Raw genomic sequence first — 19,849 nt, 5'->3', positions numbered from 1 at the left:
TTCCGGCGAGTCGAGCCGGTGGTTCCGGCGTGTCCGGCAGGTGGTTCTGGCGTGACCGGCACGAGGTTCTGGCACGTCTGAGAGTTGGTTCCGGCATGCCCGGCAGGTGATTCCGGAGTGTCCGGCATGTGGTTCTGGCACCTCTGAGAGGTGGTTCCGGCATGCCCGGCAGGTGGTTCCGGAGTGTCTGCCGAGTGGTTCTGGCGTAGCCGGCATGTGATTCTGGCGTGTCCAGCAGGTGGTTCTGTGGAGTGGATCAGGTGGTTCCGGCATGCCCGGCAGGTGATTCCGCAGTGTCCGGCATGTGGTTCTGGCACCTCTGAGAGGTGGTTCCGGCATGCCCAGCAGTTGGTTACGGAGTGTCTGCCAAGTGGTTCTGGAGTAGCCGGCAGGTGATTCTGCCGTATCCAGCAGGTGGTTCTGGGGAGTGGATCATGTGGTTCCAGCATACTCGGCAGGTGGTACCGGCGTGTCCGTAACATGGTTCTGGCAAGTCTGAGAGGTGGTTCCGGCAGGCCCGAGAGGTGACTGGAGTGTTCGCCAAGCGATTCTGGAATAGCCGGCAGGTCATTTTGCATGTCCGGTGGTGGTTCCGGCGAGTCGAGCCGGTGGTTGCGGCGTATCCAGCAGGTGTTTCCGGTCTGTCCGGCAGGTGGTTCTGGCGTGACCGGCATGAGGTTCTGGCACGTCTGAGATTTGGTTCCGGCATGCCCGACAGGTGATTCCGGAGTGTCCGCCACGTGGTTCTGGCGTACCCGGCAGGTGATTTTGGCGTGTCAGGCAGGTGTTTCTTGCAAGTCGAGCATTTGGCTCAGGCATGCTCAGCAGGTGCTTCCGGCGTGTCTGGCGCGTGGTTCTGGTGTGTCTGAGAGCTGGTTCTGGCATGTCCGGTAGATGATTCCGGAGTGTCCACCAAGTGGTTGTGGCATACCCGGCAGGTGATTTTAGCATGTCAGGTAGGTGGTTCCGGCGATTCGAGTAGGCGGTTCCGGCGTGCTCGTCAGGTGGTTCAGGCGGGTCTGGAAGGTGGTTTCGGTCTGTTCGGGGTGTGGTTCCGGCATCTCAGGCACATGGTTCTGGCACGTCTCATAGGTGGTTCCGGCCGGCCCGACAGGTGTTTCCATGGTGTCCGCCAAGTGGTTCTCGCATAGCTGGCAGGTGATGTTGGCGTGACCGGCAGGTGGTTCCACCCAGCACGGCAGGTGATTCCGAAGCGTTCACCAAATGGTTGTGGCGTACCCGGCAGGTGATTTTGGCGTGTCCAGCAGGTGGATTTGGCGAGTCGAGCAGGTGGTTCTGGCGTGCTCGGCAGGTGCATCCGGTGTCATTGGCATGTGGTTCCGGCATGTCTGAGAGGTGGTTCCGCCATGCCCGGCAGGTGATTCCGCATTGTTCGCCAAGTGGTTCTGGCGTAGCCGGCAGGTGATTTTCCATGTCCGGCAATGGTTCCGGCGAGTCGAGCCGGTGGTTCCGGCATGTCCAGCAGGTGGTTCCGGCATGCCCGGCAGGTGATTCCGGAGTGTCCGGCATGGGGTTCTGGCACCTCTGAGAGGTGGTTCCAGCATGCCCGGCAGGTGATACCGGAGTGTTCGCCAAGTGGTTCTGGCGTAGCCGGCAGGAGATTTTGCATGTCCGGCAATGGTTCCGGCGAGTCAAGCCCGTGGTTCCGGAATGTCCGGCAGGTGGTTCCGGCATGTCCGGCAGGTGGTTCCGTCATGTCCAGCACGTGGTTCCAGCATGCCCTGCAGGTGATTCCGGAGTGTCCGGCATGTGGTTCTGGCACCTCTGAGAGGTGGTTCCGGCATGCCCGGCAGGTGATACCGGAGTGTCCGGCATTTGGTTCTGGCACCTCTGAGAGCTGGTTCCGGAATGACTGGCCTGTGATTCCGGAGTGTCTGCCGAGTGGTTCTGGCGTAGCCGGCAGTTGATTTTGGCGTGTCCACTAGGTGGTTCTGGGGAGTGGATCAGCTGGTTCCGGCATACTCGGCAGGTGGTACCGGCGTGTCCAGAACATGGTTCTGGCAAGTCTGAGAGGTGGTTCCGGACCGCCCGACAGGTGATTCCGGAGCGTCCGCCCAGTGTTTCTGGCGTACCCGGCAGGTGGTTTTGGCATGTCCGACAGGTGTATCTTGCGAGTCGCTCAGGTGGCTCAGGCATGCTCAGCTGGTGCTTCCGGCGTCTCTGGCACGTGGTTCTGGTGTGTCTGAGAGCTGGTTCTGGCATGTCCGGCAGATGATTCGGAGTGTCCACCAAGTGGTTCTGGTATACGTGGCAGGTGATTTTGGCGTGTCAGGAAGTTGGTTCCGGCTAGTTGAGCAGGTGGATCAGGCGTGCTTGCCAGGGGCTTCAGGCGGGTCTGGCACGTGTTTTCGGTCTGTTCGGGGAGTGGTTCCGGCATCTCAGGCACATGGTTCTGGCACGTCTGAGAGGTGGTTGTGGCCGGCCCGACAGGTGATTCCGGAGTGTCCGCCAAGTGGTTCTGTCGTAGCTGTAAGGTGATGTTGGCATGACCGGCAGATGGTTCCAGCCAGCCCGGCAGGTGATTCCGGAGTGTCTGCCGAGTGGTTCTGGCGTAGCCGGCACGTGATTTTGGCATGTCCAGCAGGTGGTTCCGGCGAGCTCGGCAGGTGGTACCGGCGTGTCCGGAACATGGTTCTGGCACATCTGAGAGATGGTTCCGGCATGCCCGGCAGGTGATTCCGGAGTGTCCGGCATGTGGTTCTGGCACCTCTGAGATGTGGTTCCGGCATGCCCGGCAGGTGGTTCCGGAGCGTCTGCCGAGTGGTTCTGGCGTAGCCGGCAGGTGATTCTGGCGTGTCCAGCAGGTGGTTCAGGGGAGTGGATCATGTGGATCCGGCATACTCGGCAGGTGGTACCGGCGTGTCCGGAACATGGTTCTGGCAAGTCTGAGAGGTGGTTCCGGCATGCCCCACAGGTGATTCCGGAGTGTTCGCCAAGTGGTTCTGGCGTAGCCGGCAGGTCATTTTGCATGTCCGGCGGTGGTTCCGGCGAGTCGAGCCGGTGGTTCCGGCGTGTCCGGCAGGTGGTTCTGGCGTGACCGGCACGAGGTTCTGGCACGTCTGAGAGTTGGTTCCGGCATGCCCGGCAGGTGATTCCGGAGTGTCCGACATGTGGTTCTGGCACCTCTGAGAGGTGGTTCCGGCATGCCTGGCAGGTGGTTCCGGAGTTTCTGCCGAGTGGTTCTGGCGTAGCCGGCATGTGATTCTGGCGTGTCCAGCAGGTGGTTCTGTGGAGAGGATCAGGTGGTTCCGGCATGCCCGGCAGGTGATTCCGCAGTGTCCGGCATGTGGTTCTGGCACCTCTGAGAGGTGGTTCCGGCATGCCCAGCAGTTGGTTACGGAGTGTCTGCCAAGTGGTTCTGGAGTAGCCGGCAGGTGATTCTGCCGTATCCAGCAGGTGGTTCTGGGGAGTGGATCATGTGGTTCCAGCATACTCGGCAGGTGGTACCGGCGTGTCCGTAACATGGTTCTGGCAAGTCTGAGAGGTGGTTCCGGCAGGCCCGAGAGGTGACCGGAGTGTTCGCCAAGCGATTCTGGTATAGCCGGCAGGTCATTTTGCATGTCCGGTGGTGGTTCCGGCGAGTCGAGCCGGTGGTTGCGGCGTATCCAGCAGGTGTTTCCGGTCTGTCCGGCAGGTGGTTCTGGCGTGACCGGCATGAGGTTCTGGCACGTCTGAGATTTGGTTCCGGCATGCCCGACAGGTGATTCCGGAGTGTCCGCCACGTGGTTCTGGCGTACCCGGCAGGTGATTTTGGCGTGTCTGGCAGGTGTTTCTTGCAAGTCGAGCATTTGGCTCAGGCATGCTCAGCAGGTGCTTCCGGCGTGTCTGGCGCGTGGTTCTGGTGTGTCTGAGAGCTGGTTCTGGCATGTCCGGTAGATGATTCCGGAGTGTCCACCAAGTGGTTGTGGCATACCCGGCAGGTGATTTTAGCATGTCAGGTAGGTGGTTCCGGCGATTCGAGTAGGCGGTTCCGGCGTGCTCGTCAGGTGGTTCAGGCGGGTCTGGAAGGTGGTTTCGGTCTGTTCGGGGTGTGGTTCCGGCATCTCAGGCACATGGTTCTGGCACGTCTCATAGGTGGTTCCGGCCGGCCCGACAGGTGTTTCCATGGTGTCCGCCAAGTGGTTCTCGCATAGCTGGCAGGTGATGTTGGCGTGACCGGCAGGTGGTTCCACCCAGCACGGCAGGTGATTCCGAAGCGTTCACCAAATGGTTGTGGCGTACCCGGCAGGTGATTTTGGCGTGTCCAGCAGGTGGATTTGGCGAGTCGAGCAGGTGGTTCTGGCGTGCTCGGCAGGTGCATCCGGTGTCATTGGCATGTGGTTCCGGCATGTCTGAGAGGTGGTTCCGCCATGCCCGGCAGGTGATTCCGCATTGTTCGCCAAGTGGTTCTGGCGTAGCCGGCAGGTGATTTTCCATGTCCGGCAATGGTTCCGGCGAGTCGAGCCGGTGGTTCCGGCATGTCCAGCAGGTGGTTCCGGCATGCCCGGCAGGTGATTCCGGAGTGTCCGGCATGGGGTTCTGGCACCTCTGAGAGGTGGTTCCAGCATGCCCGGCAGGTGATACCGGAGTGTTCGCCAAGTGGTTCTGGCGTAGCCGGCAGGAGATTTTGCATGTCCGGCAATGGTTCCGGCGAGTCAAGCCCGTGGTTCCGGAATGTCCGGCAGGTGGTTCCGGCATGTCCGGCAGGTGGTTCCGTCATGTCCAGCACGTGGTTCCAGCATGCCCTGCAGGTGATTCCGGAGTGTCCGGCATGTGGTTCTGGCACCTCTGAGAGGTGGTTCCGGCATGCCCGGCAGGTGATACCGGAGTGTCCGGCATTTGGTTCTGGCACCTCTGAGAGCTGGTTCCGGAATGACTGGCCTGTGATTCCGGAGTGTCTGCCGAGTGGTTCTGGCGTAGCCGGCAGTTGATTTTGGCGTGTCCACTAGGTGGTTCTGGGGAGTGGATCAGCTGGTTCCGGCATACTCGGCAGGTGGTACCGGCGTGTCCAGAACATGGTTCTGGCAAGTCTGAGAGGTGGTTCCGGACCGCCCGACAGGTGATTCCGGAGCGTCCGCCCAGTGTTTCTGGCGTACCCGGCAGGTGGTTTTGGCATGTCCGACAGGTGTATCTTGCGAGTCGCTCAGGTGGCTCAGGCATGCTCAGCTGGTGCTTCCGGCGTCTCTGGCACGTGGTTCTGGTGTGTCTGAGAGCTGGTTCTGGCATGTCCGGCAGATGATTCGGAGTGTCCACCAAGTGGTTCTGGTATACGTGGCAGGTGATTTTGGCGTGTCAGGAAGTTGGTTCCGGCTAGTTGAGCAGGTGGATCAGGCGTGCTTGCCAGGGGCTTCAGGCGGGTCTGGCACGTGTTTTCGGTCTGTTCGGGGAGTGGTTCCGGCATCTCAGGCACATGGTTCTGGCACGTCTGAGAGGTGGTTGTGGCCGGCCCGACAGGTGATTCCGGAGTGTCCGCCAAGTGGTTCTGTCGTAGCTGTAAGGTGATGTTGGCATGACCGGCAGATGGTTCCAGCCAGCCCGGCAGGTGATTCCGGAGTGTCTGCCGAGTGGTTCTGGCGTAGCCGGCACGTGATTTTGGCGTGTCCAGCAGGTGGTTCCGGCGAGCTCGGCAGGTGGTACCGGCGTGTCCGGAACATGGTTCTGGCACATCTGAGAGATGGTTCCGGCATGCCCGGCAGGTGATTCCGGAGTGTCCGGCATGTGGTTCTGGCACCTCTGAGATGTGGTTCCGGCATGCCCGGCAGGTGGTTCCGGAGCGTCTGCAGAGTGGTTCTGGCGTAGCCGGCAGGTGATTCTGGCGTGTCCAGCAGGTGGTTCAGGGGAGTGGATCATGTGGATCCGGCATACTCGGCAGGTGGTACCGGCGTGTCCGGAACATGGTTCTGGCAAGTCTGAGAGGTGGTTCCGGCATGCCCCACAGGTGATTCCGGAGTGTTCGCCAAGTGGTTCTGGCGTAGCCGGCAGGTCATTTTGCATGTCCGGCGGTGGTTCCGGCGAGTCGAGCCGGTGGTTCCGGCGTGTCCGGCAGGTGGTTCTGGCGTGACCGGCACGAGGTTCTGGCACGTCTGAGAGTTGGTTCCGGCATGCCCGACAGGTGATTCCGGAGTGTCCGCAACGTGATTCTGGCGTACCCGGCAGGTGATTTTGGCGTGTCAGGCAGGTGTTTCTTGCAAGTCGAGCATTTGGCTCAGGCATGCTCAGCAGGTGCTTCCGGCGTGTCTGGCACGCGGTTCTGGTGAGTCTGAGAGCTGGTTCTGGCATGTCCGGCAGATGATTCCGGAGTGTCCACCAGGTGGTTGTGGCATACCCGGCAGGTGATTTTAGCGTGTCAGGTAGGTGGTTCCAGCGAGTCGAGTAGGTGGTTCCGGCGTGCTCGGCAGGTGGTTCAGGCGGGTCTGGCAGGTGGTTTCGTCTGTTCGGGGTGTGGTTCCGGCATTTCAGGCACATGGTTCTGGCACGTCTGATAGGTGGTTCCGGCCGGCCCGACAGGTGTTTCCATGGTGTCCACCAAGTGGTTCTGGCATAGCTGGCAGGTGATGTTGGCGTGACCGGCAGGTGGTTCCAGCCAGCCCGGCAGGTGATTCCGAAGTGTTCACCAAATGGTTGTGGCGTAGCCGGAAGGTGATTTTGGCATGTCCAGCAGGTGGTTTTGGCGAGTCGGGCAGGTGGTTCTGGCGTGCTCGGCAGGTGCTTCCGGTGTCATTGGCATGTGGTTCAGTCATCTCTGAGAGGCCGTTCCGCCATGCCCGGCAGGTGATTCCGGAGTGTTACCCAAGTGGTTCTGGCATAGCCGGCAGGTGATTTTGCATGTCCGGCAATGGTTCCGGCGAGTCGAGCTGGTGGTTCCGGCATGTCCGGCAGGTGGTTCCGGCATGCCCGGCAGGTGATTCCGGAGTGTCCGACATGTGGTTCCAGCATGCCCGGCAGCTGATTCCGGAGTGTCCGGCATGCGGTTCTGGCACCTCTGAGAGGTGGTTCCGGCATGCCCGGCAGGTGATACCGGAGTCTCCGGCATTTGGCTCTGGCGCCTCTGAGAGGTGGTTCCGGAATGCCTGGCATGTGATTCCGGAGTGTCTGCCGAGTGGTTCTGGCGTAGCCGGCAGTTGATTTTGGCGTGTCCACTAGGTGATTGTGGGGAGTGGATCAGCTGGTTCCGGCATACTCGGCAGGTTGTACCGGCGTCTCCAGAACATGGTTCTGGCAAGTCTGAGAGGTGGTTCCGGCACGCCCGACAGGTGATTCCGGAGCGTCCGCCAAGTGTTTCTGGCGTACCCGGCAGGCGATTTTGGCATGTCCGACAGGTGTTTCTTGCGAGTCGAGCAGGTGGCTCAGGCATGCTCAGCTGTTGCTTCCGGCGTCTCTGGCACGTGGTTCTGGTGTGTCTGAGAGCTGGTTCTGGCATGTCCGACAGATGATTCCGGAGTGTCCACCAAGTGGTTCTGGTATACCTGACAGGCGATTTTGGTGTGTCAGGCAGGTGGTTCCGGCTAGTTGAGCAGGTGGATCAGGCCTGCTCCCCAGGGGGTTCAGGCGGGTCTGGCACGTGGTTTCGGTCTGTTCGGGGAGTGGTTCCGGCATCTCAGGCACATGGTTCTGGCACGTCTGAGAGGTGGTTCCGGCATGCCCGACAGGTGTTTCCGGAGTGTCCGCCACATGGTTCTGGCATACCCGGCAGGTGATTTTGGCGTGTCTGACAGGTGTTCTTGCAAGTCGAGCATTTGGCTCAGGCATGCTCAGCAGGTGCTTCCGGCGTGTCTGGCACGTGGTTCTGGTGTTTCTGAGAGCTGGTTGTGGCATGTCCGGCAGATGATTCCGGAGTGTCCACCAAGTGGTTGTGGCATACCCGGCAGGTGATTTTAGCGTGTCAGGTAGGTGGTTCCGGCGAGTCGAGTAGGTGGTTCCGGCGTGCTCGGCAGGTGGTTCAGGCGGGTCTGGCAGGTGGTTTCAGTCTGTTCGGGGAGTGGTTCCGGCATCTCAGGCACATGGTTCTGGCACGTCTGATTGGTGGTTCCGGCCGGCCCGTCAGGTGTTTCCATGGTTTCTGGCAAGTGGTTCTGGCATAGCTGGCAGGTGATGTTGGCGTGACCGGCAGGTGGTTCCAGCCAGCCCGGCAGGTGATTCCGAAGCGTTCACCAAATGGTTGTGGCGTAGCCGGCAGGTGATTTTGGCGTGTCCAGCAGGTGGTTTTGGCGAGTCGAGCAGGTGGTTCTGGCGTGCTCTGCAGGTGCTTCCGGTGTCATTGGTATGTGGTTCCGGCATGTCTGAGAGGTGGCTCCGGCATGCACGGCAGGTGGTTCCGGAGTGTCTGCCGAGTGGTTCTGGAGCCAGCCCGGCAGGTGATTCCGAAGAGTTCACCAAATGTTTGTGGCGTAGCCGGCAGGTGATTTTGGCGTGTCCAGCAGGTGGTTCCGGCGAGCTCGGCAGGTGGTACCGGCGTGCCCGGAACATGGTTCTGGCACGTCTGAGAGATGGTTCGTGCATGCCCGGCAGGTGATTCCGGAGTGTTCGCCAAGTGGTTCTGGTGTAGCCGGCAGGTGATTTTGCATGTCCGGCAATGGTTCCTGCGAGTCGAGCCGATTGTTCCGGAATGTCCGGCAGGTGGTTCCGGCATGTCCGGCACGTGGTTCCAGCATGCCCGGCATGTGATTCTGGAGTGTCCGGCATGTGGTTCTGGCACCTCTGAGAGGTGGTTCCGGCATGCCCGGCAGGTGATACCGGAGTCTCCGGCATTTGGTTCTGGCACCTCTGAGAGGTGGTTCCGGAATGCCTGTCCTGTGATTCCGGATTGTCTGCCGAGTGGTTCTGGCATAGCCGGCAGTTGATTTTGGCGTGTCCACTAGGTGGTTCTGGGGAGTGGATCAGCTGGTTCCGGCATACTCGGCAGGTGGTACCGGCGTGTCCAGAACATGGTTCTGGCAAGTCTGAGAGGTGGTTCCGGCACGCCCGACAGGTGATTCTGGAGCGTCCGCCAAGTGTTTCTGGCGTACCCAGTGGGTGATTTACGCCTGTCTGACAGGTGTATCCTGCCAGTCGAGCAGGTGGCTGAGGCATGCTCAGCAGGTGCTTCCGGCGTCTCTGGCACGTGGTTCTGGTGTTTCTGAGAGCTGGTTCTGGCATCTCCGGCAGATGATTCCGGAGTGTCCACCAAGAGGTTCTTGTATACCTGGCAGGTGATTTTGGCGTGTCAGGAAGTTGGTTCCGGCTAGTTTAGCAGGTGGATCAGGCGTGCTCGCCAGGGGGTTCAGGAGGGTCTGGCAGGTGGTTTCGGTCTGTTCGGGGAGTGGTTCCGGCATCTCAGGCTCATGGTTCTGGCATGTCTGAGAGGTGGTTCCGGCCGGCCCGACGGGTGTTTCCATGGTGTCCGCCAAGTGGTTCTGGCATAGCTGGCAGGTGATGTTGGCGTGACCGGCAGGTGGTTCCAGCAAGCCCGGCAGGTGATTCCGAAGAGTTCACCAAATGGTTGTGGCATTGCCGGCAGGTGATTTTGGCGTGTCCAGCAGGTGGTTTTGGTGAGTCGAGCAGGTGGTTCTGGCGTGCTTGGCAGGTGCTTCCGGTGTCATTGGCATGTGGTTCCGGCATGTCAGAGAGGTGGTTCCGGCCGGCCGGAGAGGTGTTTCCGGAGTGTCCGCCAAGTGGTTCTGGCGTAGCTGAAAGGTGATGTTGGCGTGACCGGCAGGTGGTTCCTGCCAGCCCGGCAGGTGATTCCGGAGTGTCTGCCGTGTGGTTCTGGCGTAGCTGGCAGGTGATTTTGCATGTCCGGCAATCGTTCCGGCGAGTCGAGCCGGTGGTTCCGGCATGTCCGGCAGGTGATTCCGGCATGTCCAGCAGGTGGTTTCGGCATTCCCGGCAGGTGATTCCGGAGTGTCTGCCGAGTGGTTCTGGCGTAGACGGCAGGTGATTCTGGCGTGTCCAGCAGGTGGTTCTGGGGAGTGGATCAGGTGGTTCCGGCATACTCGGCAGGTGGTACCGGCGTGTCCAGAACATGGTTCTGGCAAGCCTGATAGGTGGTTCCGGCATGCCCGGCTGCTGATTCGGGAGTGTTCGCCAAGTGGATCTGGCGTAGCCGGCAGGTGATTTTGCATGTCCGGCGGTGGTTCCGGCGAGTCGAGCTGGTGGTTCCGGCGTGTCTGGCAGGTGGTTCCGGTCTGTCCGGCAGGTGGTTCTGGCATGTCTGGCACGAGGTTCTGGCACGTCTGAGAGGTGGTTCTGGCATGCCCGACAGGTGATCCCGGAGTGTCCGCCACGTGGTTCTGGCGTACCCGGCAGGTGATTTTGGCGTGTCTGGCAGGTGTTTCTTGCAAGTCGAGCATGTGGCTCAGGCATGCTCATCACGTGCTTCCGGCGTGTCTGGCACGTGGTTCTGGTGTGTCTGAGATCTGGTTCTGGCATGTCCAGCAGATGATTCCGGAGTGTCCACCAAGTGGTTGTGGCATACCCGGCAGGTGATTTTGGCGTGTCAGGTAGGTGGTTCCGGCGAGTCGAGTAGGTGGTTCCGGCGAGCTCGGCAGGTGGTTCAGGCGGGTCTTTCAGGTGGTTTCGGTCTCTTCGGGGTGTGGTTCCGGCATCTCATGCACATGGTTCTGGCACGTCTGAGAGGTGGTTCTGGCCGGCCCGACAGTTGTTTCCATGGTGTCCGCCAAGTGGTTCTGGCATAGCTGGCAGGTGATGTTGGCGTGACCGGCAGGCGGTTCCAGCCATCCCGGCAGGTTATTCCGAAGTGTTCACCAAATGGTTGTGGCGTAGCCGGCAGGTGATTTTGGCGTGTCCAGCAGGTGGTTTTGGCGAGTCGAGCAGGTGGTTCTGGCGTGCTCGGCAGGTGCTTCCGGTGTCATTGGCATGTGGTTCCGGCATGTCTGAGAGGTGGTTCCGCCATGCCCGGCCGGTGATTCCGGAGTGTTCGCCAAGTGGTTCTGTCGTAGCCGGCAGGTGATTTTGCATGTCCGGCAATGGTTCCGGCGAGTCGAGCCTGTGGTTCTGGCGTGTCCAGCAGGTGGTTCTGGTCTGTCCAGCAGGTGGTTCTGGGGTGTCCGGCACGAGGTTCTGGCACGTCTGAAAGGTTGAGTCGGCTTGCCCTTCACGTGATTCCGGCTTGTCCTCCAAGTGGTTCTGGTGTAGCGGGCAGGTGATTTTGGCGTGTCCGGCAGGTGGGACCGGTGAGTCAAGCATGTGGTTCCGGCGAGTGTTTCCTGTGTTTCCGGTCTGTCCGGGAGATGGTTCCGGCCTGTCCGGCACGTGCTTCTGGCACTTCTGAGAGGTTGTGCTGGCATGCCCGGCAGGTGATTCTGGAGTGTCCGCCAAGTGGTTCTGGCGTAGCCGGCAGGTGATTTTTGGGTATCCGGCAGGTGGTTCTGGGGAGTGGATCAGGAACTTCCGGCATTCTCAGCAGGTGCTTCCGCCGTCTCTGACATGTGGTTGTGGCACCTCTGAGAGGTGGTTCCAGCATGCCCGGCAGGTGATTCCGGAGTGTGCGACAAGTGGTTGTGGCGTAGCCGGCTGGTGATTCTGGCGTGTCCGGCAGGTGGTTCTGGGGAGTGGATCAGGAACTTCTGGCATTCTCGGCAGGTGCTTCCGCCGTCTCCGGCATGTGGTTGTGGCACCTCTGAGAGGTGGTTCCAGCATGCCCGGCAGCTGATTCCGGAGTGTCCGACAAGTGGTTGTGGCGTTGCCGTCTGGTGATTCTGGAGTGTCCGGCAGGTGGTTCTGGCGATTCAAGCAGGTGGTCCCGGCGTGTCAGGCAGCTGGTTCCGGTCTGTCCTGGAGGTGGTTCCGGAGTGTCTGCCGAGTGGTTCTGGCGTAGCCGGCAGGTGATTTTGGCATGTCCAGCAGGTGGTTCTGGGGAGTGGAGCAGGTGGTTCCGGCATACTCGGCAGGTGGTTCTGGGGTGTCCGGCAAATGGTTCTGGCACGTCTGATAGGTGGTTCCGGCATGCCCGGCAGGTGATCCTGGAGAGTCCTCCAAGTGGTTCTGGCGTACCCTGCAGGTGTTTCTGGTGTGTCCGGCAGGTGGCTCTGGTGAGTCGAGCAGGTGCTTCCGGCGTGCTCGGCAGGTGGTTCAGGCAGGTCCGGCAGGTGTTTGCCGTCTGTCCATGACGTGGTCCCGGCATGCCCGCAAGGTGATTCTGGAGTGTCCACCAAGTGGTTTTGGCGTAGCTGGCATATTGTTTTGGCCTGTCAGGCAGGTGGTTCTTGCATGTCCAGCAGGTGTTTCCGGCGAGCTCGGCAGGTGCTTCCGGTCTCTCCGGCACGTGGTTGTGGCACGTCTGAGAGATGGTTCCGGCATGCCCGGCAGGTGATTCCGGAGTGTCCGGCATGTGGTTCTGCCACCTCTGAGAGGTGGTTCCGGCATGCCCGCCAGGTGGTTCCAGAGTGTCTGCCGAGTGGTTCTGGCGTAGCCGGCAGGTGATTCCGGCATGTCCAGCAGGTGGTTCTGGGGAGTGGATCAGGTGGTTCCGGCATACTCGGCACGTGGTACCGGCGTGTCCGGAACATGGTTCTGGCAAGTCTGAGATGTGGTTCCGGCATGCCCGACATGTGATTCCGGAGTGTTCGCCAAGTGGTTCTGCCGTAGCTGGCAGGTCATTTTGCATGTCCGGCGGTGGTTCCGGCGAGTCGAGCCGGTGGTTCCGGCGTGTCCAGCAGGTGGATCCTGTCTGTCCGGCAGGTGGTTCTGGCGTGTTTGGCACGAGGTCTGGCACATCTGAGAGGTGGTTCGGGCATGCCCGACAGGTTCTTCCGGAGTGTCCACCACGTGGTTCTGGCGTACCCGGCAGGTGATTTTGGCGTGTCTGGCAGGTGTTTCTTGCAAGTCGAGCATGTGGCTCAGGCATGCTCAGCACGTGCTTCCGGCGTGTCCGGCACGTGGTTCTGGTGTGTCTGAGAGCTGGTTCTGGCATGTCCGGCAGATGATTCCAGAGTGTCCACGAAGTGGTTCTGGTATACCTGGCTGGTGATTTTGGCGTGTCAGGAAGGTGGTTCCGGCTAGTTGAGCAGGTGGATCAGACGTGCTCGCCCGGGGGTTCAGGTGGGTCTGGCAGGTGGTTTCGGTCTGTTCAGGGTGTGGTTCCGGCAGCTCAGGCACATGGTTCTGGCACGTCTGAGAGGTGGTTCCGGCCGGCCCGACAGGTGTTTCCGGAGTGTCCGCCAAGTGGTTCTGGCATAGCTGGCAGGTGATGTTGGCGTGACCGGCAGGTGGTTCCAGCAAGCCCGGCAGGTGATTCCGGAGTGTCTGCCGTGTGGTTCTGGCGTAGCTGGCAGGTGATTTTGCATGTCCGGCAATCGTTCCGGCGAGTCGAGCCGGTGGTTCCGGCATGTCCGGCAGGTGATTCCGGCATGTCCAGCAGGTGGTTTCGGCATTCCCGGCAGGTGATTCCGGAGTGTCTGCCGAGTGGTTCTGGCGTAGACGGCAGGTGATTCTGGCGTGTCCAGCAGGTGGTTCTGGGGAGTGGATCAGGTGGTTCGGGCATACTCGGCAGGTGGTACCGGCGTGTCCGGAAGATGGTTCTGGCAAGCCTGATAGGTGGTTCCGGCATGCCCGGCTGCTGATTCGGGAGTGTTCGCCAAGTGGATCTGGCGTAGCCGGCAGGTGATTTTGCATGTCCGGCGGTGGTTCCGGCGAGTCGAGCTGGTGGTTCCGGCGTGTCCGGCAGGTGGTTCCGGTCTGTCCGGCAGGTGGTTCTGGCGTGTCCGGCACGAGGTTCTGGCACGTCTGAGAGGTGGTTCCGGCACGCCCGACAGGTGGTTCCGGAGCATCCGCCAAGTGTTTCTGGCGTACCCTGCAGGTGATTTTGGCATGTCCGAAAGGTGTTTCTTGCGAGTCGAGCAGGTGGCTCAGGCATGCTCAGCTGGTGCTTCCGGCGTCTCTGGCACGTGGTTCTGGTGTGTCTGAGAGATGGTTCTGTCATGTCCGGCAGATGATTCCGGAGTGTCCACCAAGTGGTTCTGGTATACCTTGGCAGGTGATTTTGGCGTGTCAGGAAGGTGGTTCCGGCTAGTTGAGCAGGTGGATCAGGCGTGCTCGCCGTGGGGTTCAGGCGGGTCTGGCAGGTGGTTTCGGTCTGTTCGGGGAGTGGTTCCGGCATCTCAGGCACATGGTTCTGGCACGTCTGAGAGGTGGTTGCGGCCTGCCCGACAGGTGTTTCCGGAGTGTCCGCCAAGTGGTTCTGGCGTAGCTGAAAGGTGATGTTGGCGTGACCGGCAGGTGATTCCGGAGTGTCTGCCGAGTTGTTCTGCTGTAGCCGGCAGGTGATTTTGACGTGTCCAGCAGGTGGTTCCGGCGAGCTCGGCAGGTGGTACCCGCGTGTCCGGAACATGGTTCTGGCACGTCTGAGAGATGGTTCCGGCATGCCCGGCAGGTGATTCCGGAGTGTCCGGCATGTGGTTCTGGCACCTCTGAGAGGTGGTTCCGGCATGCCCGGCAGGTGGTTCCGGAGTGTCTGCCGAGTGGTTCTGGCGTAGCCAGCTGGTGATTCTGGCGTGTCCAGCAGGTGGTTCTGGGGAGTGGATCATGTGGTTCCGGCATACTCGGCAGGTGGTACCGGCGTGTCCGGAACATGGTTCTGGCAAGTCTGAGAGGTGGTTCCGTCATGCCCGACAGGTGATTCCGGAGTGTTCGCCAAGTGGTTCTGGCGTAGCCGGCAGGTCATTTTGCATGTCCGGCGGTGGTTCCGGCGATTCGAGCCGGTGGTTCCGGCGTGTCCCGCAGGTGGTTCCGGTCTGTCCGGCAGGTGGTTCTGGCATGTCCGGCACAAGGTTGTGGCATGTCTGAGAGTTGGTTCCGGCATGCCCGACAGGTGATTTCGGAGTGTCCGCCACGTTGTTGTGGCGTACCCGGCAGGTGATTTTGGCGTGTCTGTCAGGTGTTTCTTGCAAGTCGAGCATTTGGCTCAGGCATGATCAGCAGGTGCTTCCGGCGTGTCCGGCACGTGGTTCTGGTGTGTCTGAGAGCTGGTTCTGGCATGTCCTGCAGATGATTCCGGAGTGTCCACCAAGTGGTTGTGGCATACCCGGCAGGTGATTTTAGCGTGTCAGGTAGGTGGTTCTGGCAAGTCGAGTAGGTGGTTCCGGCGTGCTCGTCAGGTGGTTCAGGCGGGTCTGGCAGGTGGTTTCGGTCTATTCGGGGTGTGGTTCCGGCATCTCAGGCACATGGTTCTGGCACATCTGATATGTGGTTCCGGCCGGCCCGACAGGTGTTTCCATGGTGTCCGCCAAGTGGTTCTTGCACAGCTGGCACGTGATGTTGGCGTGACCGGCAGGTGGTTCCAGCCAGCCCGACAGGTGATTCCGAAGAGTTCACCAAATGGTTGTGGCGTAGCCGGCAGGTGATTTTGGCGTGTGCAGCAGGTGTTTCCGGTCTGTCCGGCAGGTGGTTCTGGCGTGACCGGCACGAGGTTCTGGCACGTCTGAGAGTTGGTTCCATCATGCCCGACAGGTGATTCCGGAGAGTTCGCCAACGGGTTCTGGCGTACCCGGCAGGTGATTTTGCGTGTGCGGCAATGGTTCCGGTGAGTCGAGACGGTGGTTCCGGCATGTCCGGCAGGTGGTTCCGGCATGCCCGGCAGGTGATTCCGGAGTGTCCGCCATGTGGTTCTGGCACCTCTGAGAGGTGGTTCCGGCAGGCCCGGCAGGTGATACCGGAGTGTCCGGCATTTGGTTCTGGCACCTGTGAGAGGTGGTTCAGGAATGCCTGGCATTTGGTTCCGGAGTGTCTGCCGAGTGGTTCTGGCGTATCCGGCAGTTGATTTTGGCGTGTCCACTAGGTGGTTCTGGGGAGTGGATCAGCTGGTTCCGGCATACTCGGCAGGTGGTACCGGCGTGTCCAGAACATGGTTCTGGCAAGTCTGAGAGGTGGTTCCGGCACGCCCGACAGGTGATTCCGGAGCGTCCGTCATGTGTTTCTGGCGTACCCGGCATGTGATTTTGGCATGTCCGACAGGTGTTTCTTGCGAGTCGAGCAGGTGGCTCAGGCATGCTCAGCTGGTGCTTCCGGCGTCTCTGGCACGTGGTTCTGGTGTGTCTGAGAGCTGGTTCTGGCATGTCCGGCAGATGAGTCCGGAGTGTCCACCAAGTGGTTCTGGTAGACCTGGCAGGTGATTTTGGCATGTCAGGAAGGTGGTTCCGGCTAGTTGAGCAGGTGGATCAGGCGTGCTCGCCAGGGGGTTCAGGCGGGTCTGGCAGGTGGTTTCGGTCTGTTCGGGGAGTGGTTCCGGCATCTCAGGCACATGGTTCTGCAACGTCTGAGAGGTGGTTCCGGCCGGCCCGACAGGTGATTCCGGAGTGTCCGCCACGTGCTTCTGGCGTACCCGGCAGGTTATTTTGGCGTGTCTGGCAGGTGTTCTTGCAAGTCGAGCATTTGGCTCAGGAATGCTCAGCAGGTGCTTCCGGCGTGTCTGGCACGCGGTTCTGGTGTGTCGGAGAGCTGGTTCTGGCATGTCCGGCAGATGATTCCGGAGTGTCCACCTAGTAGTTTTGGCATACCCGGCAGGTGATTCTAGCGTGTCAGGTAGGTGGTTCCAGCGAGTCGAGTAGGTGGTTCCGGCGTGCGCGGCAGCTGGTTCAGGCGCGTCTGGCAGGTGGTTTCGGTCTGTTCGGGGTGTGGTTCCGGCATCTCAGGCACATGGTTCTGGCACATCTGATAGGTGGTTCCGGCCTGCCCGACAGGTGTTTCCATGGTGTCCGCCAAGTGGTTCTGGCATAGCTGGCAGGTGATGTTGGCGTGACCGGCAGGTGGTTCCAGCCAGCCCGGCAGGTGATTCCGAAGAGTTTGCCCAATGTTGTGGCGTAGCCGGCAGGTGATTTTGGCGTGTCCAGCAGGTGGTTTTGGCGAGTCGAGCAGGTGGTTCTGGCGTGCTCGGCAGGTGCTTCCGGTGTCATTGGCATGTGGTTCCGGCATATCTGAGAGGTGGTTCCGCCATGCCCGGCAGGTGATTCCGGAGTGTCCGCCAAGTGGTTCTGGCATAGCTGAAAGGTGATGTTGGCGTGACCGCCAGGTGGTTCCACCCAGCCCAGCAGGTGATTCCGGAGTGTCTGCCGAGTGGTTCTGGTGTAGCCGGCAGGTGATTTTGGCGTGTCGAGCAGGTGCTTCCGCCGAGCTCGGCAGGTGGTTCCGGCGTGTCCGGAACATGGTTCTGGCACGTCTGAGAGATGGTTCCGGCATGCCCGGCAGGTGATTCCGGAGTGTCCGACATGTAGTTCTGGCACCTCTGAGAGGTGGTTCCGGCATGCCCGGCAGTTGGTTACGGAGTGTCTGCCGAGTGGTTCTGGCGGTGCCGGCAGTTGATTCTGGCGTATCCAGCAGGTGGTTCTGGGGAGTGGATCAGGTGGTTCCGGCATACTCGGCAGGTGGTACCGGCGTGTCGGGAACTTGGTTCTGGTAAGTCTGAGAGGTGGTTCCGGCATGCCCGACAGGTGATTCCGGAGTGTTCGCCAAGTGGTTCTGGCGTAGCCGGCAGGTCATTTTGCATGTCCGGCTGTGGTTCCGGCGAGTCGACCCGGTGGTTCCGGCTTGTCCAGCAGGTGGTTCTGGCCTGCCCGGCAGGTGATTCCGGAGTGTCCGGCCTGTGGTTCTGGCACCTCTGAGAGGTGGCTCCGGCATGCCCGACAGGTGATTCCGGAGTGTCTGCCGAGTGGTTCTGGGGTAGCCGGCAGTTGATTTTGGCGTGTCCACTACGTGGTTCTGGGGAGTGGATCAGCTGGTTCCAGCATACTCGGCAGGTGGTACCGGCGTGTCCAGAACATGGTTCTGGCAAGTCTGAGAGGTGGTTCCGGCACGCCCGACAGGTAATTCCGGAGCGTCCGCCAAGTGTTTCTGGCGTACCCGGCAGGTGATTTTGGCATGTCCGACAGGTGTTTCTTGCGAGTCGAGCAGGTGGCTGAGGCATGCTCAGCTGGTGCTTCCGGCGTCTCTGGCACGTGGTTCTGCTGTGTCTGAGAGCTGGTTCTGGCATGTCCGGCAGATGATTCCGGAGTGTCCACCAAGTGGTTCTGGTATACCTGGAAGGTGATTTTGGCGTGTCAGGAAGGTGGTTCCGGCTATTTGAGCAGGTGGATCAGGCGTGCTCGCCAGGGGCTTCAGGCGGGTCTGGCAGGTGGTTTCGGTCTGTTGGGGACTGGTTCCGGCATCTCAGGCACATGGTTCTGGCACGTCTGAGAGGTGGTTGCGGCCGGCCCGACAGGTGTTTCCGGAGTGTCCGCCAAGTGGTTCTGGCGTAGCTGAAAGGTGATGTTGGCGTGACCGGCAGGTGGTTCCAGCCAGCCCGGCAGGTGAGTCAGGAGTGTCTGCCGAGTGGTTCTGGCGAAGCCGGCTGGTGATTTTGGCGTGTCCAGCAGGTGGTACCGGCGTGTCCGGAACATGGTTCTGGCACGTCTGAGAGATGGTTCCGGCATGCCCGGCAGGTGATTCCGGAGTGTCCGGCATGTGGTTCTGGCACCTCTGAGAGGTGGTTCCGGCATGCCCGGCATGTGGTTCCGGAGTGTCTGCCGAGTGGTTCTGGCGTAGCCGGCAGGTGATTCTGGCGTGTCCAGCATGTGGTTCTGGGGAGTGGATCAGGTGGTTCCGGCATACTCGGCAGGTGGTACCGGCGTGTCTGGAACATGGTTCTGGCAAGTCTGAGAGGTGGTTCCGGCATGCCCGACAGGTGATTCCGGAGTGTTCGCCAAGTGGTTCTGGCGTAGCCGGCAGGTCATTTTGCATGTCCGGCGGTGGTTCCGGCGAGTCGAGCCGGTGGTTCCGGCGCATCCAGCAGGTGTTTCCGGTCTGTCCGGCAGGTGGTTTTGGCGTGACCGGCACGAGGTTCTGGCACGTCTGAGAGTTTGTTCCGGCATGCCCGACAGGTGATTCCGGAGTGTCCGCCACGTGGTTCTGCGTACCCGGCAGGTGATTTTGGCGTGTCTGGCAGGTGTTTCTTGCAAGTCGAGCATTTGGCTCAGGCATGCTCAGCAGGTGCTTCCGGCGTGTCTGGCACGTGGTTCTGGTGTGTCTGAGAGCTGGTTCTGGCATGCCCGGCAGGTGATTCCGGAGTGTCCGGCATGTGGTTCTGGCACCTCTGAGAGGTGGTTCCGGCATGCCCAGCAGGTGATACCGGAGTGTTCGCCAAGTGGTTCTGGCGTACCCGGCAGGTGATTTTGGCGTGTCTGGCAGGTGTTTCTTGCAAGTCGAGCATATAGCTCAGGGATGCTCAGCAGGTGCTTCCAGCGTGTTCGGCACGTGGTTCTGGTGTGTCTGAGAGCTGGTTCTGGCATGTCCGGCAGATGATTCCAGAGTGTCCACCAAGTGGTTGTGGCATACCCGGCAGATGATTTTACCGTGTCAGGTAGGTGGTTCCCGCGATTCGAGTAGGTGGTTCCAGCGTGTTCGGCAGGTGGTTCAGGCGGGTCTGACAGGTGGTTTCGGTCTTTTCAAGGTGTGGTTCCGGCATCTCAGGCACATGGTTCTGGCACGTGTGATAGGTGGTTCCGGCCGGCCCATCAGGTGTTTCCATGCTGTCCGCCAAGTGCTTCTGGCATAGCTGGCAGGTGATGTTGGCGTGACCGGCAGGCGGTTCCAGCCATCCCGGCAGGTTATTCCGAAGTGTTCACCAAATGGTTGTGGCGTAGCCGGCAGGTGATTTTGGCGTGTCCAGCAGGTGGTTTTGGCGAGTCGAGCAGGTGGTTCTGGCGTGCTCGGCAGGTGCTTCCGGTGTCATTGGCATGTGGTTCCGGCATGTCTGAGAGGTGGTTCCGCCATGCCCGGCCGGTGATTCCGGAGTGTTCGCCAAGTGGTTCTGTCGTAGCCGGCAGGTGATTTTGCATGTCCGGCAATGGTTCCGGCGAGTCGAGCTGTGGTTCTGGCGTGTCCA

The sequence above is a fragment of the Equus caballus genome, chromosome 25 (genome assembly GCF_041296265.1).
Source record: "Equus caballus isolate H_3958 breed thoroughbred chromosome 25, TB-T2T, whole genome shotgun sequence".
NCBI classification, from domain to species: Eukaryota; Metazoa; Chordata; class Mammalia; order Perissodactyla; family Equidae; genus Equus; species Equus caballus.
Note: the sequence above shows the minus strand (reverse complement) of the source record.